Source organism: Meleagris gallopavo, chromosome 12 (assembly GCF_000146605.3).
Source record: "Meleagris gallopavo isolate NT-WF06-2002-E0010 breed Aviagen turkey brand Nicholas breeding stock chromosome 12, Turkey_5.1, whole genome shotgun sequence".
NCBI classification, from domain to species: Eukaryota; Metazoa; Chordata; class Aves; order Galliformes; family Phasianidae; genus Meleagris; species Meleagris gallopavo.
Genome location: NC_015022.2, coordinates 15278036 through 15294181, shown reverse-complemented (window position 1 = coordinate 15294181; position 16146 = coordinate 15278036). Strand labels below are relative to the sequence as shown.

At 35.8% G+C, this 16146-nt stretch overlaps 1 long non-coding RNA gene across 2 annotated transcripts in view; it reads right to left on the bottom strand.

Annotated features, from left to right (window-relative positions):
• Positions 1-2844: 2844 nt before the first annotated feature.
• Positions 2845-16146, bottom strand: part of LOC109369660 — a 40249-nt gene continuing 26947 nt past the window's right edge. Inside the window, exons 7-9 of one of the 2 annotated variants that reach the window (XR_004161090.1) lie at positions 7867-8065; positions 3941-5689; positions 2845-3230 (exon numbers count right to left, since the gene is read on the bottom strand). This is a non-coding gene — a long non-coding RNA (uncharacterized LOC109369660). Of the gene's footprint in view, positions 3231-3940; positions 8066-16146 lie in introns of both variants that reach the window. The other variant, XR_004161089.1, reaches the window with a different exon arrangement.

Genomic DNA, 16146 nt, shown 5'->3' with positions numbered 1-16146 from the left:
TGAAATGATTTGTGCACTGGGAATAGAAAATGGGTTGATGATAACCACACTCGACACAGTTCCTATGTTTCTGAGTTCTTTCAATGATCAAAGATATCATTGCTGTATATTACTTTTCTTAGCAGATCCCAAATGCATGTGAATTTCAAGTGACATACACATTATCTGCATGTTTCCAAAACGGACAGACAGCTTTTTAGTTTGTATTTCTCATTTGAGCTGGTTAATGCTTCTGGTCCAGTTTCCGTCTCTGCCTCCTTACAATAGTTATGTAGCATTTCCATTCAATAAAAGCAAGGCAGAGAAGTTTATGTGCTAAAGAAGGAAAAAAGGAAAGAAGTTAAAGCCTTTCAAAAGTCAAAACTATTATTTGAATACATACTGACTATGAAAGTGGGGAGGTCTGTTAATGGTTGCTAAGCTCCAATAGGCTGCAGAAAAGAATCTGAAAGCAGAAGAGCTCTGGTTTTGGAGGTATCAGTAGGGTAACATATACAGTATGGGTAGCATAAACACTTTGGTGGAACTAAGAACCACCAAAGATGGGAAATGAGAACATCAAGAACGTACATGTAGCATTTCCAGAAATTTCCTTTCATTTTGGTTTAATTTTTATAATAGAGACAGAGCGACTTCAGAAGTCCTGCATTCCCTCAGCTTCACTTACATTTAATGATGCTCAAACTCTCTGACATATCAGTCTGGGCATCAAAACCCAGACTAACTCTTGGATAGTTCTGAAATACAGACCTTAATAGTGTGAGTGGAACCACATTATAACCAGTAGAAGCTGGGAGCAGAAACAGGATCCACATTTCTTCCTCTTGCCTACATGATACTGGAATAAACAGATGAAAATTGTAATCAGCCATTTGGAAAGATGAAGTGTGAATAAAGAATAAAAGCCATAATCCATTTTTAGCATATGTTTACAAAGGTGCCTTAGAGTTATATTATATATCAGCATCTCCAATGTCCTCCTTCAAAACACTTAAATCAACTCAGCTCAGAGTGCCTTTGGGCATAAGAAAGAAAACAGAAGAGCTTGCAGGAAAGTGAAGCATTTCTGAAAGCAGATTTATTTTTCACAAGAGGGAATAAACCCAGAAACAGAAGGATATCATCTACCTCCCAAAGAGAAACAACACTGGAGGGAGAAAAGAGCTGCAAATGCTGTAAAACCAAACTTGGCGCATTTCTGGTAAAATTGTTCTCATGGAGAAGGGAAAATAATCATGGAGGAGATGATAGTAGTGTCTGAGGACATCCCCAGCTTGCATACCTGTGAAAAAATGAGGTCCTCCCTCCCAAAGATACTTCCATACCAGCAGCAGATCACTCAGCCATGTTACCATTGGTCTATCTTACAACTTCTTCAAGAGGACAAGGTTGGATCCATCAGCAAAACCATGTTTAAAGCAAGATATAAAGGCAGTTTGAAAGACTTGTAGCATTTCAAGTCACAAGAAGGCACACAAACACTCCGCAGATGCAAAATACCTTGTTGGGAACATGTCACGTGTTTATCAGCTGTTCCCATTTCCTTACAGTCTTTGACTCGATGGGCTCAGCAGCACACTGAAGTTCCAAGAGCTTGGAAAAATCACAGTGCTGAATTTCTGCTCTCTACAGATTATCTAAAGGCATTTGCTTGGCAGTATTTTCTTATGATAAAAGTATATGATAGCATTTAATCTCCAGAACCTCTTGTTGATGGAAGTCTCAGTTCTTTTCTACCTTCTATGTTTTGTACTGATTTAAGGGCAGTAAAAATTAAATTCAATACAAAGATTCTCATTAGTATCTGAAAATCTGCAGTGTTTCATCTAGCTCCTAAAGGCCTCATTACAGCAGGGAACTACCCCTGGCTTTAGGAGTCATGAGGAAACACCTGAGAAAACCTTTGCATGATGGTGAGAGGAATAGTTTGTGGGTCAGTTTGGTTTGTTTTTTTCAGAAGTGCCTATAAGAGTTAGGTAGCACAGAAGCTGACAAAAAACCATGGTTATTTGTATGCCTGAGCAGCTTGGTTGCTTCTGAAAATTCCCACCACTTACAAACACGCTAAGTGAGTGATTTTCAAAGGAGCTTGTGGATTTTACAGAGATGTATTCACTTACTGATACATTTAGTTTTCCCCCAAGTTGTTGAGCTCAGTGTGATTACTCATAAGTATAAAAAGTAAGCAAGTACATACACACTTGTAGGCTCATGGCTGAAACCAGCCTAGAACTGGGAGGCAGGCAGAACACAAATATTTTCCAAGGTCACTTTTTCATGTTAGCTGCATACTCTTGGAGAGGCTACAGAACATGTGTTATTATCTCCAGTGGGGCCTGGAAATAAATATAATGTTATTATTAGTTAACCTTTTAATGCATCTTTTGAGCTCTGAAGGAGCAGCATTGTGCCAAGCTTTATAAACTTGTTTCTTCAGCCTCCCTGACTCCCAATATGTAACATTTGGTTCATTATCCTAAAGTCTAATCCAGTTTCCAGATAACTCAGTGGTTTCAACATACCATAAAGACGCAACCAAAGCCTCTGCTATGCCTAGCTTTGAAAAAAATCACCAGTTAAAAAAGAATGTCCACTTGCAAAAATATCACCTTAAAATGTCTATTCTGCACATGCCACAGTAAGATCTCTCTCCTATTCTGTTTACTGAAACCTCACATAAAAAAATCACATAACCTTGCATCTACATGAACAATGGAAGAGAAAAAAAAAAAGAATTGAATTTGACAGGCCCTGCTAATAATGAAAATGTTTTTAAATGTGAGCTCTAGCTGTGTACCAATCACTGCCTGATCAGGGTTATGGTTTTCAAATTATATTGTGTCTTCTTTCACCTCCTAACTATTATGTGAAATAAAAAGAGAAGTGCTTAGGCAAATCCTTGATCTGTTCACATATATTTTTAATATTAATATGTCAGAGCAGTGGCAATAATGATATTAGGCAAATGACGGAATTCTCCCCCCAGCTGGACATGTTAATTGAGAAGCCAAATTTTAGAGGCAAAGTTCATGTCTGTGCAGATGGCAGGACAATGCTGGATGGCAGGCCTAGGTCAGTGTCAATCCCAAACCGTACTTTAATGGCTCACTTCTTTGCTTTTTCAACGTCAGCTGGTCCCTGTGGGGTGTATAAGTTGAGGAAGTCTGTCTGTCTCTGTTTTTTTTCTGCCCTTGACTCTGGCTCACTAATTTCATGCAGAGAAGATGCTCCTGTGTGTGATAATAAAAAAAAGAACTTGGAATCAGAAGATCAAATGAAAGAGAAGGTTTCAACGCTTCCTTAAGAGGTGATGTAGAGCTGCTTAAAACCAATACCATTCTCTTCCTCTCGGAGGACTTCATTCAAACTTGCTCACATCCAGGGGAACAAAATTCCCTATTAAAACCAGTCACCTGACATTTCCTTGCTGCATTTTAAAACAATAACAATAATTATTTATTTATAATTTTTTGAGGGAAGGGTTTCCTATGGTCTTTATTTGCATCTATAGCGAGACCACTTCATATTTTGGCCTGCCTGGTCTGAGTTTAAGACGCTTTATTGTGCTGCAAGTACATAAAGGTATTCTACCCTTTGTTAAAAAGCCCTGAATACTGCTCATATTTATGTAGCTATTATATTATCTACTTTAATATGATCTGTGAATCAAAAGCTGAATGTATAGACCTATATATTTAGAGAGATTTATAGCTATACAGCATCACAAAAAGACTTTAATAGCTTCAGTTTCCTAAGTGATATAATTATTTATTATCTCTAATTAAAATGCAGAGCTTGGCTTTCTGCATGAGACTAGATGAAAAGCCTTTTTAATGAAAAGAGCAACTATGAGCTCTAAATTTCTTTATGGAAGAGATAACTTATGTAATCACTGGTAACCTTTTTCAAGAATATTATCTCACTATTTATAAAACAATACCTTCTTTACTTTATAAATTCCCATTTACATATGAAAAAGAGCTTTATTTATTGATGCCTTTGACTGATGTGCATTCTTCTTTCAGGAATACCCTCTTTTTTTTTTTCATCTTACATATGCCAGAGCACTTTCTTTGCCTTTGACGTTACCTGAAATGATATTTTAAAATAATTCTTTCCTTGAATAATCAATAAACACAACTTAGTTCATTCATCAAATAAAATCACATTATATTTCCTTGCTCTATAATGCTACATTTAAAATGTTTTCTAAGCTTACAGTCAAAAGAATGCAAATTTTAACCACTAGGAGCAGCTATGAACAAAGGGAAAAACAAATTTGTTTTCTTATGTTATTGTAAAAAAACCTTTATTTAACACCTTCCCCAACATACATACACACACCAAAAGGTATTATTATTTAACTGCTTGGTGAATCAGTAGGATATAAGCAGCCAAGAATTGAAACTGCATGGCAGTAAAATTTCTCCACATCTATATTAAAAATGAGTCATGATCTCATATATTGTCATAACTTAATTGATATTTATATTGTTAAATTACCCCTTATTTCTAAACAAGGAGAGGTTGCCACCAATTATGAAAAAAATGCTATAATATGCTAAAGCTTTATATAATTACATTTTCTTCATATTTGTATGACTTCCAATATGACTATGACCCAAACTTGATCCATCTTTAGCACTTTTAACATCATTTCCTGCTAAACATACAACAAAAAATGTGAACTTGTATTATATTAATAAAATATTAATGTATCACAGTATAGATTGATGTGATCCATACCTTATGGATATTTCACAACTATACAAGGTTTGATTAAAAGCTCACTGTAGTCAAAGGTAAGACTTGCACTGATTCTAATGGGCTTTCAATCAAGGTCTTGCCTATCTGTATTTTTTCATGAAACAGAAAAATTCATTATCTTTGGAAATGCCTGGTATGACTCAGGGCAGCAAATGAGTTCAGTGATGATGCATTTGTGTAAATCTGGGCAAAAATTGACCTTTTATATTGACAGATAGGAAAAGAGGTAGGAAATGCATTTAACTGAACATCTCTGTTGTGTTGTAGTCACCTAGACTTGTGTTTCACTAATTAATGGCTGTGTAAAGCGAGAGCATTCAAATAGACATCATTTTAAAATCCATTTACTGTTTACAGTCTTTGCTTTGTAACTTTTATTGTTATTGATTATCTTTTAACTTACCTCCTCTCTCAAACCAATACCTCACCATGTCATTCCGTCTCTTAATTCAGAAAAGAAGCCACCAACTTTGCATAAGGATGTAGTGTACCAGCCAATGCAGATTCCGTGCAGTACTCTCCCAGTTGTCCAAGTAACATTTTTCTAGACCCCCAGTAAAGATTTTGGAAGCTTTTTCTGAGTGCAAAAACCTCTATACAGGGTTTTGAAGTATATAAATGCACATAGCTGATGACATTATCTAGCCAGCTGAACCAGGTTTAAGTTTACAAGTAATCAAGTCAGGGAATGGAAAATAATAATCTATGTAAATCAGTTTAAACTTGGAAATTCCATCTGAACAATATTGTACATGGGAAACAGTGTGTATTGATCAAATAAACATTTAATATTGTTTTACAGCCATCAGATGGGAACACAGTTTATATTAAGTTGCCCTTAATTTCATTCACAACATTGTTAGCTAGACTTTATTCTACTAATGAAAATATAACTATATCTTCAGGAAGGACAGCCAATATCCTGGAAAAGAGATCAAAAGAGCACAGAGCAATGTTAAAAGAACCATTCAAGTGAACAGAAAATAAATACCATTTAATTTATATTGTTACAATATTGCTACCATTTAATTTTGAAAGCATTATTTATATCAGGGATATTTTCATCTTCATATTGTAAAAAGCATGTAAGTGCACATTCAAAATTAACAGAGTGGAGTTTTTCTGTATTCATTTTATATACATGAGAAAATATAGACCTGATACAACTGCACATAAGTCAGTAAAATGAAAGATAAACTCCAATGGACTGCAGATTGGTACTAACACTGGCTTTTAAAGTTGGTAACACATAATTGATTCATGTATTTGGAGATGTACATATTCAGTGTTTTTTGTCATGTGGCATGCACTAACTTCAAGCAGTGGCACCTCAGCTGTTCTTAATATTATAGCCAAACCTCATCCAATTTATCTAATTACCCTCTCTTATTAGCAGCAGTGAGGTTGAAAGCTATTCCTTATAACAATAAACTATCTTCGTAATCCTTTTCAAAGGCTAGATTTAAAAGATAGATTTTGCATAGCACCATAACACTTACACTTGCCAGTGCCTCTCTTGCTGGTGTAGAATGCCTCCACAGACATACACATGAAGCTACTGCATGCACACATTGCTACTATCAGAGAAAATCAGCTATGAGAAAGCAAGCGTTCATAACTTTGTTCTAATAAATTAAAAATATCTACTTAGTAAACTATACTGATGTAGTCTGATATATTATATAACTCAGATTCTACTGTTTCTTGTAATTAAAGACTAAAAAAATCACAGAATCACATATGCTAGAGCAACTCAAGTTTGAGTAGCAGATGATGCAGATTTATAAAATCATTCAGCATGGACTGAAAAAGACCAAGAAATGCACAAAATCTGGGGAAAATCAAACCACTTATTCCATGTGTAATTCAGATAAAATTACACAGGCTTAACATTTGAAATCATCAGAGATTTTTGCAGCCTTTATTTCTGTTACAGTTCCTCTTAGTAACTGTGTTGAACACTAATGCAGTATGTGCATTATTACAAACGGGAAATCCCTGGCATCAAAGGATTAATTTTAATCTTTGTCTTGCTTTAGTAAAAGGAAATAAATTTTACCTAGTCATTGTCCTAGTCAAGTCATATAAAGAAACTATATCTGCTGACGAGCCTTTATTATCACAGTCAAATAGATTAGCATTGATTTACTGTAGGTAAGAGCTGCTGAAGGGTCCGTTCTGTGTGTGCTCTTCAGCAGCATGATTATTTACTGTAAACCTACCCTCTGATTTTCTCCTTAGGCTGGTATTGCTATTATTAAAGCTAATTCACATGAAATTATGGTGGCTCTTCTGGTCTACAGTCCTTGGTCAGAGACCTAAGCAGGTGTTTGCTTAATAATTTGGTCAAAGATCAGTGAGTTAAAGGTTAGGCCATAAAGGGGAAGAATGGAGAGGTCAGAGCACTTGCAGGAGGGGTCTGAGACTTGATCTTCCAGAGTCTGGAATGGTCGAGCCTCAAGGTCAGCCATTAGTGATCTTGCTTTAACGGACTGTGAGATGTCAACAATAAATTCACCATGCCAGCACCTTTAACCCTATTAATACTTTGACTACTGGAAATAAAAGCAAGAATCCAGAAGGAACTAGTCCACGGAGAATTATTCACAAGGTGTCCATGAGATTAAGTTTATGTAGTAAAGCTTATAACTCTTAATAGAGCTTTCCAAGGAAAAGTAACACACGTTCTTCATTACTCCCTTTTACAGAAATTCATTGCATTCTATATCAAGATAGTAGATGAAGATATTTTACACTTAATGTCTAAATATATATATATTCATAGAACATAAGATTTTTCTCAGATAATATAAATAGAAATTAATGAAAACAGAAACAAAACTGAAAAATCACCTGTTCTCCAAAACTGTACTAGGTCAGGTGCACATAAAGTTTTATAATTGCCACCCATAATTAGACAGCACATACTGAGTAGTCATCTTCTTATCAGAAGCAAATGGCGTAGCGGCCATTTTCTTGTTCAAGACAGTAACTATGTTTTGATGGTTAGCTATTTTAGCAAGCAGAAGCATGTGACCACCAAATGCCAACTTGGAATAAATAATGTTTAGGAATTTCATCCTGGAAAGTGCCTCTCACCTTCCAGTGCCACTTCAACATGCAGTGTTGGCATTTCCTGACAAAGCGCTGAGTTGTAGAGATTCAAATAATCTTAATATTTAAGAACTCTTGCTTGTAGTTTCACATCAAAAATCACGAAACAGCTCAGTATTACCAAACACCACATCCTGCATCTCCAGAGCCTGGGAAACTCATCTTTTGCTGTGTCCACAATCTTCTATGAAAAGAATAAATTGATATTATTAATAGAAATTGTGCTATGGATGTGCATAGCCTTCTTCAGAACAAATATAGCTCCTCGCTATCTAAAGGAGATTAAAATCTAGATTAGAGCCAGAACAGTATGTAATTATTATTTTTGTAGAGAAGATGGAAAGGAATAGTTGATGGAGGGACTGCTCAGCCATTTGAGAAATCAAGGTATTTGGCCAATAAAAGAAGTAACATCACAGATGAGGTTAGGAAAATATTTCCAGCTGTTAGTTAGGATGTCCATGGGACAACGAGGCAAAGACAGTGAACTCCTTCCCCAGAGTTTCCAGGGACACCTGACAAGGGACTCTTTCCACTGCAGGATGAGGAGGATGTGAAGCTTACAGGGATCAAAGTATCGTGAAACAAAGAAAAAGGGTAGGAAGGGTGAGACTTAAAGGAATCATCCATTGAGGTAAATGAAGACATCACAGCAGAATAAAAAGAGATAACAACAGACAGTTGGGTGCAGAGTGCTAATTGGGAGTCTGAACTGAACCAGTGGCCCCAGCCCAGCATTAATGAAATATTCATAGGCAGGCACACAGCACACTGTCAGGAAAGGACAGGTTGGTTTGCCTTTTAGTGAGGAGAATTTTACTATATCATTGTTTTGTTCGATTTATTTCCCTACACTTACAACTCCGAATCTGTGGTAAGGAAAATATACAATTGCTATAAAGTGTGTTTTATCCATGAAAATTCCAAACTGAGTAAGTTAGCTTTAAAAATTAATTACTTCATCCTTAAAGGCCAACTACACAGGAACTTGAGACGTCTGGAAACTTCACACAGACCTTTCTTTAACTTCTAGTCATGCTTTACTTGACTTCTAGCATACTTAGTTTCTGTATATTCCTATCTTATGAAACCTGCACAAAGATCTGAACAGAAAGAGTTTTTCGTGTGTGGGCAGGAGGGAGCATGGCGTTTCAAGAGGAAACTAGCTCTGCTATTGATAAAAATTCACAGATATTTCAAACTGAGAAACTAATCCTGTCAAATCTTGTAAGGTATAAAGTACCCACAATTCCCACAAAGATCAGCAGGTTCTGGGTTCCCCACCAGAGCCCCTCAGAACTGAGCCCTTCATCCAGAATACTTGGCTTCAGTTCATATCACTTGAACTCACATTGTTCAGTTGGGCTTAAATCTTCACATTAACTGTTTGCTCAATTGCACTGCATACCGTGCGTGCTGCTGTGTGCACCTGTTTGTTTTGATAGCAAGCACAATAGGATATTTTGTGGGTTGAAATCATCCACTGTAACAAAACAGTCTTTTTTTAATTAAAAACAATTCTGGAAATGAAAACACAATAAGAATATGTACAAAAAAAAAATCCGTTTATAAAGATTGAAACATAAAATGTGTCAAAATATTTTTGGAACCTCAAAAGTATTTTGGTGACACAAAGTCAGTTTTCAGAAAGAAGTTCTGTTTTTAATGGGCATAAGCTTCTGTCTTTTAAATACTCTCTAAAGGATATTCTAAGTAAATCTGTAAAGAATTCCATTTAAAAAATGAAGAGCAAGTATTTATTAAAGAGTGCTGTATACTTATTTTGCTTTATGTACTGCTTGCTAATTAGGAATACACAGTTAAAAAAGCTGATATCAGATTTCCAGTCTACTTAATCAGTACAGGTAGATATCCATTCACAAACAGCCATATCCCAGAATACTTTTGCATGTTTAACTTTCATTAATTCAATACAATTAATTTCATTAATTATAAGAGGAACATCAAAAAAGCTTATGTTTTAAGACAAGGACTGCCCATGTTCATCTTTAAGATTATGTCTTGTACTTCAGGGGCTCCTCCCATACCATCTGTGAGTAAACAGTACTATGAGCCCCTAGTCCTGTAGAGAATTCTACAATATACAAGGTGAAAATACAAAGTACTGTAAGCTAATGATAATCAGAAATACTTTCTTGATATTGTTGCATATAGAGAGCTCTTGAAATGGAAAACACTTTTACAGCATTATCTTTTTCCCTCTAGATTACAGGACAGACAAGCACAGTAAGCTCAGAAATCTTTAAAACAACACAGGGAAAAGTTTCTAATTCTCTTAATGGTCACCACTGAGGCAAAATTAATCCAAGCTTGGAAAAGGACAGCAGAAGATCTTTAACAGTGCAGGACAGCCACAGAGAGATATCAATAGCAGCTGTGTTATCAATAGTTAGGTAAATTCCAGCTTTGCAGGACAGAACTGTTGGTACAAAGGGAATGTGGATTAGCCTTAAACCAGGAGAGATGTTGTTCCATGGATTTGTTGTTTCCTTCGAATAAAGAATACTGATATTGTCTTCCAGAAATCAGTTCACTGCCCAGCACAAAAGCTTTGCCCTTTCGCCTCCTGCGCATGCAGAGAGAGGAGATGCTAACGTGGTAAAATTCAGTCCTGGGCAAGAGGCCAGAACATGGCCTATGTACTATTAAGCCTTCGAAATAGCGTTTAAGTGGGACTTAAGTGGTGCATGAGCCTTTTGTTGGCTTTCTGCCCAGAAGTGAACTTTACCCACAGAGAATATTACGTGTTGTCCATGCATTGTCTACCATACATGGGTGCAATGTAATTCTCCTTTATCACTCTGACAAAACTTCCAGCATTGCTTAACCTAAATTGTTCAGAGTAAACTATGCCTGCTGCATGCAATACAACCATGCAGAGCATTGCTAACACAGGAGAAAGTATCTCTTCATGGTGAAGGAAGTTTAATTTTCTCAGGACTGATATGCTAACAGGGTGAACTGTATGAGCCTCTGTAATTGGAAAGATGTGGTTTCTGGCATTTATTTCAACGAAGTAGTGTATAGATTTTCTACAAGACATTATTTTCTGTCTACAATATATTATTTTTATTTTCACTTAAAACATACCAAGAATCTCCCTACTGGTATCCTCATGTGCTTTTCCTCACATTTAAACATAGCTGGAAGTATTCCCACATATTTTATGCACATGATAGCCTTTCAGATTCAATAGAATTGCAAGGTAAATCAATTAAAACATAGCGTATGTCTTTACACGAGTGAGTGCCAAAGTTCTATTTGCACTGCTGAAGTGTGGGTTTTTCCCCTTTATAATTTTGTTTCTATGGGTTTTGTTTTAGCATTATGGCTGTCTCTTTCCTGATTGTCTCATTTTCCCTTGAGAGTTGTTTAATAGGTTACTAAGAGGGTTAGAAAAGACAAGAAGCAAAAGTTTAATTACTTGCAAAAATATGCACAATACAAGAGAAATGCACACATTCAGGACATTTCATAGCCTGATACTGTCTTTGCTGGAAAACAGTTGACAGAGAGGGAAGCAAAACTGGGAACAAAAACCTCAGATGTCCTGGAAGAAATAATAAATCATAATTTAGTATTGTAAATTCTACTGGCAGCTCTTAAAAGTGACCACAAGTAGTCTCTCTGATATATAGTGAAGAGATCCAGAGCTGCTGACAGGTTTGTATATACCAGGCTGATTAACACTTTATATTACATTGACAATTATTAGGGCTTTAAATTTGAGTTCTTACATTGCTCTTACTTCGAAGAAACCAGCTGTATTTTTTTTTTTCTGGTACTTTCTGTAAACGACATGTAGAACCTGATGATTATCATTCATTTTTATATAGTTAGCAGATGGCTTCTGGCAGCAATTCTTTAAAAGTTTCTTCATTTATAAAATATGAAGTGGCCGACCTAAGTTAAACCAATTAGTGACTTTCCTTTATCATTTTTCCAGGTGCTTTCTTCATTATGAGATATCAATCAACTACAGGGCAGTAAACATGCTAGTTCTGGTATTTATGGAATGCTCAGATCATCAATTGAAGTACACGTAGTTCAAATCTAAGATATTAGAGTTCAAAAATCCATTAAGATCAGTATCAGATGAGTTGTTACACTACTCGTACTGGAATGTGTTGCAGAGAACCAGCATGTGACACCTTGGAAGTGAAAGAAATATTTCCTGTTACTACAATACTCAAAACCTCAAAACAAACAGATTGCATAAGCCAGATTGCATTCATTGGACTCATTTTTAAGTAATAACCATTACATTAACAACGTTCATATTCGTTTCTTCAGCTACTTCGGATCTCCAGGTCCATAAGGTAGAGAAAATGCTTCAGGGTGAAAGTGTTCTTATGTAATACAACTGAAAAACTATTCAGCTGTTTGTTAAAAATGGACAAACATTTCAGCTTGTTTCTACAAGTAGGATCTTTCATGATCAATTTTAGTTTCAAAAAACAGACATGTTACTTGAAATTACATGCATGACAAACTTTTACCCACTCAAACCTGGTACCAGTATGTCTCTATAAGTATCACATGCCTCTCTATAGGCTGAAAATCTCAAGTACCTTTCCAATCACACTGGAGTTGGAAAGTGGTTGTTGGATTTTATATCAAGTAGAAAAGCAAATAACCTGTGCTTCTAGGTATATTTTTGGAATTGAGGAATATTAGAAAAGAACAAAATTGCAATTCTGTAAGCATATAAGGTCAGGTAAAGCTTCTACTCAAATGAGTGGCCTCCTGACAGGATCAGACCAACTACTCACGAGAAATAAGTTTTTGTTTTGGAAAAAGGCAGGTTAAAATGATAAATGTCAAATTGCAGCGGGTCTTTTGAAAAAGTCATCTCTCCTGACATTTCACCCTCATCCCTTGCTCTCCTCTCCACAGATGGCAACAAGGTGCACAGTAAAAGAAATTAAGATGATATTGTGTAGACAGGAGCAAGGAGACTAGTTTTCATCTCTGCAGACAACAGAAATGACATCACGTCTCCTCAAACTGACACATTAATAAATTTAGTATCACCTGAACTTTTCTGGAAAAGAGAACCTTTTACACCAGCAAGTTATCTGGTGTCAGTAATAATAGGAATCTGTATCATATTCCGTACCATATATGATGGCAGAATTACCTTTTGGGCCCTAACAAGTTGACAGGGGTTCATTTTGCTTCCTCTTTTAATGACATCTTCTTTGCAGGTGAACTGCAGATGTAATGACTTCCTCTTTTGCTACTGAATACTCCCGAAATGTCATCATGACCCAAGACATCTCAATCTAGCTTAATGCAAACGGGAAGCAAAGGGTTTTTAAAGGTGAAACTGATCTTGCTAATGAAGAAGTATCACTCTTTATTTGGACAGGGAGCACAAAGCTTGTTAGATCGAGCTAGGTGAATGTCACAGGTTAGAGTTCAAACATAACACAGAATTGTGACTAAAGATGTTGTCTCCTAGTTGTGTAGAGATACACAGTCAAAACAAAGTAATATAAGTCTAAATTAAGTATTTTGGAATGATTCAGCAAGGTATAAAATAAACATTTGTTGGAGAGGGTTGCATTTTGAGGACCTTAATATGAACAGTTCAAAAACATTTAAAAGGACAACAGTAAAAATGTAAGAATATGTTGAAAAAGAAAAGAAAAAGAAGAAACAAAGAAGAATAAACAGCCAGGAGAACACAAGGGATTTTAGCATATCCCAGTCATTGCTCTAAGCTGGAGATTCACACAAAAGTATCTGATTTGTACGTTGAGCTACAGCATTTCAGGTTGTAAAAATTCATTTGCCACTAAGTTCGAGTTTGAACAGACCACACATACATATATATTTTTAATGTACAAGAGAGCCAATTAAGAGCCTCAGTTAATACAAGGGCTTTTTTTCAGTATGAGCGAAAAGCAGCTTGCTCTTCAGACTTACATAAAGTTTCTTAAAATCATTGGATGTTCATGGAAAAAAAAATTACGCACAACTACCAAACACATTCAGGCACTTTTGTCACCTGAAAGGCGATCAGCTCTCCCTGATCATCACCATGTTTGTGGGAGATGGCAGCCCTCATGCTGAGAAGTAGCTGTGGAAGGCATTAACTTTCAAAGCCTTTGCTGACCTTACAGCACTGACAACAAAATTTAGCTGATCTCAATGCAGATTTTTTTTTTACATATTTAATTCATTTAATAACGCATTGTTTACAGACCAGGTCATGGTGACACTCTTCTATTTCAAACAACTCACTGTTTGCAGGGCTTCAGGATGTTTCAGATGGAGACATTGTATGAATGGGCCCAGATTGAGGCTAAGCAGAAATTGTTCAATGATTCACCAAAAGAAAATAAAAAACAAAAGCCTACTGGCTTCAAGTGCTTGTCTGATTCAGGGAACATTTTAAAAACACCACATGAGTATTTTAAGTGCCAAAACTAAGATGGAGATTTGAAAATAATTATATGGAGATATCTGAAACAATTCATCATTCATGCAATCTTCATATCTGCTTGAAAAAAAAAAATAATAATATAAGGTACATTTCAGCTGCTCTGATTTAAGTTTTTCAGCAGTTTTTCATAGAAGAAGCAGAAATGTGTTTGCAGTATATTTTGTTTCAGCAACACTGACTTATAAGAGCTTTCATTTATTCAGTATTGGTTTTTCCTAAGATTCTTAGTGGAATTCACTGATCTAAAATATAAAGCCAAATAGGAGGGCATCTATGAATGATAAAAGATGGCTATCTTTTAAAATTAACAATGTCGATGGCTAAAAATGATAAACTCAGTCCTTAGTTGAAATGCAAGATTTTACCAAAAGCAATAAAGTCAGTGTTAATATCAAAAATATAATTTCTTTGTGCATCAAATCTTAATATTAAAGGACTCAGATGAACAAAATGGAACAACTCAAGGTTGTGCTCCATAGCACTGGGTCAATTTTGCAAAAACTATTCAGCAGAATTCCCAAGAGGTCATCAGAAAGAAAAAAAAAGAAAGAAAGAAAGAAAAAAGAGACAGATGTGAAAGAAGAGTGGTTTCAAGAACTGAACTTATTTATGGACTCCAGAAATCTGCTGGTTAGCTTCTCTATACCATCTAGATAAGAAATGGCTTAAAATATACCACAATTTCATACAAGCACTGTGGTTCCTTATTACGCATCTGGAAACAAAGAACAGCTTCTATGCAACAGTGAAAACTTCCAGGCCATATATCATGTAGTGGATTGATGGTAAGATTGTTTTATGGAGAAGAGCCTTTATTCATTCTAAATCAATGGATGCTATAGAATGGATGATAAACTTACATGTCGAACTCTAAAGTTGCTATTCAACTTGCTTGATGAAAGAAAAGATTGAATACAAGATTTGATTATCTAACATCCAATGCAATACGTAAAATGCATTACCTTTTTTTTCTTGCCTACAGGAGGCACAGAAATTGGCTAATGAGTTTAATCCACTTACTTTGAAAGAAAAAGAAAAATACTTGCAAATAAGCTTAAATGAATTTTAAATTTAAAAAAAGAAAAAGAAAAAAGAAAAAAGAGTCATGGCCTCTGTGTTATTTTAGGAAAAACAAGCAATTACACTTAGTTCTAACAGGTGGAATAATGACTTTTTCACCTGTCAACTGGCAGCTTAGAATTCCCACACATGTAGACCATTTCTGTTTCATCTTTTCTTTGAATTTCAGTTGCTTTGCTTTTCAATGCCTGTGCTTTGCTGGTGTCTCCTTTGTGTCTGAAACTCTCACACTGAGTTCCGCCTCTTTGGTGCTGGGCTTTCTTTTCACAGTGACATTTCAACATAAACAGTCAATATTCATTACCTCAAAGAAGACTTCCCTCCTATTGCTGACCAATTAAATACCAGCTGAGTTAGGCGGACAAAGGTAAAGAAGCTGTAGCACAGGACTGGCTTGGAGTATACTTCTTCCCTTAAATGGGGAAAGAATGTATTCAAAATAAAGAATTGACAATATCGGGAAAATCCAAAGCAGAGCAGAACAGTTTCTTAAGAAGTTATGCTCCTGCTCTTTATCTTGCAAGGTCTGTTCCTAGTGTTATTCAGCACATAGACAAGAATAGGAAAGATGCCTACATATCACAGGGACAAAGACAGATACCAGGTGTTCCTATACAGCCTCAATAACTTTGATAAAATAACAAGCACATAACAAAAATGTCCAATGTTGGATAACAGGAGAAAAGGCTTTCCCCTTCTTCCTTTTTTTCTTT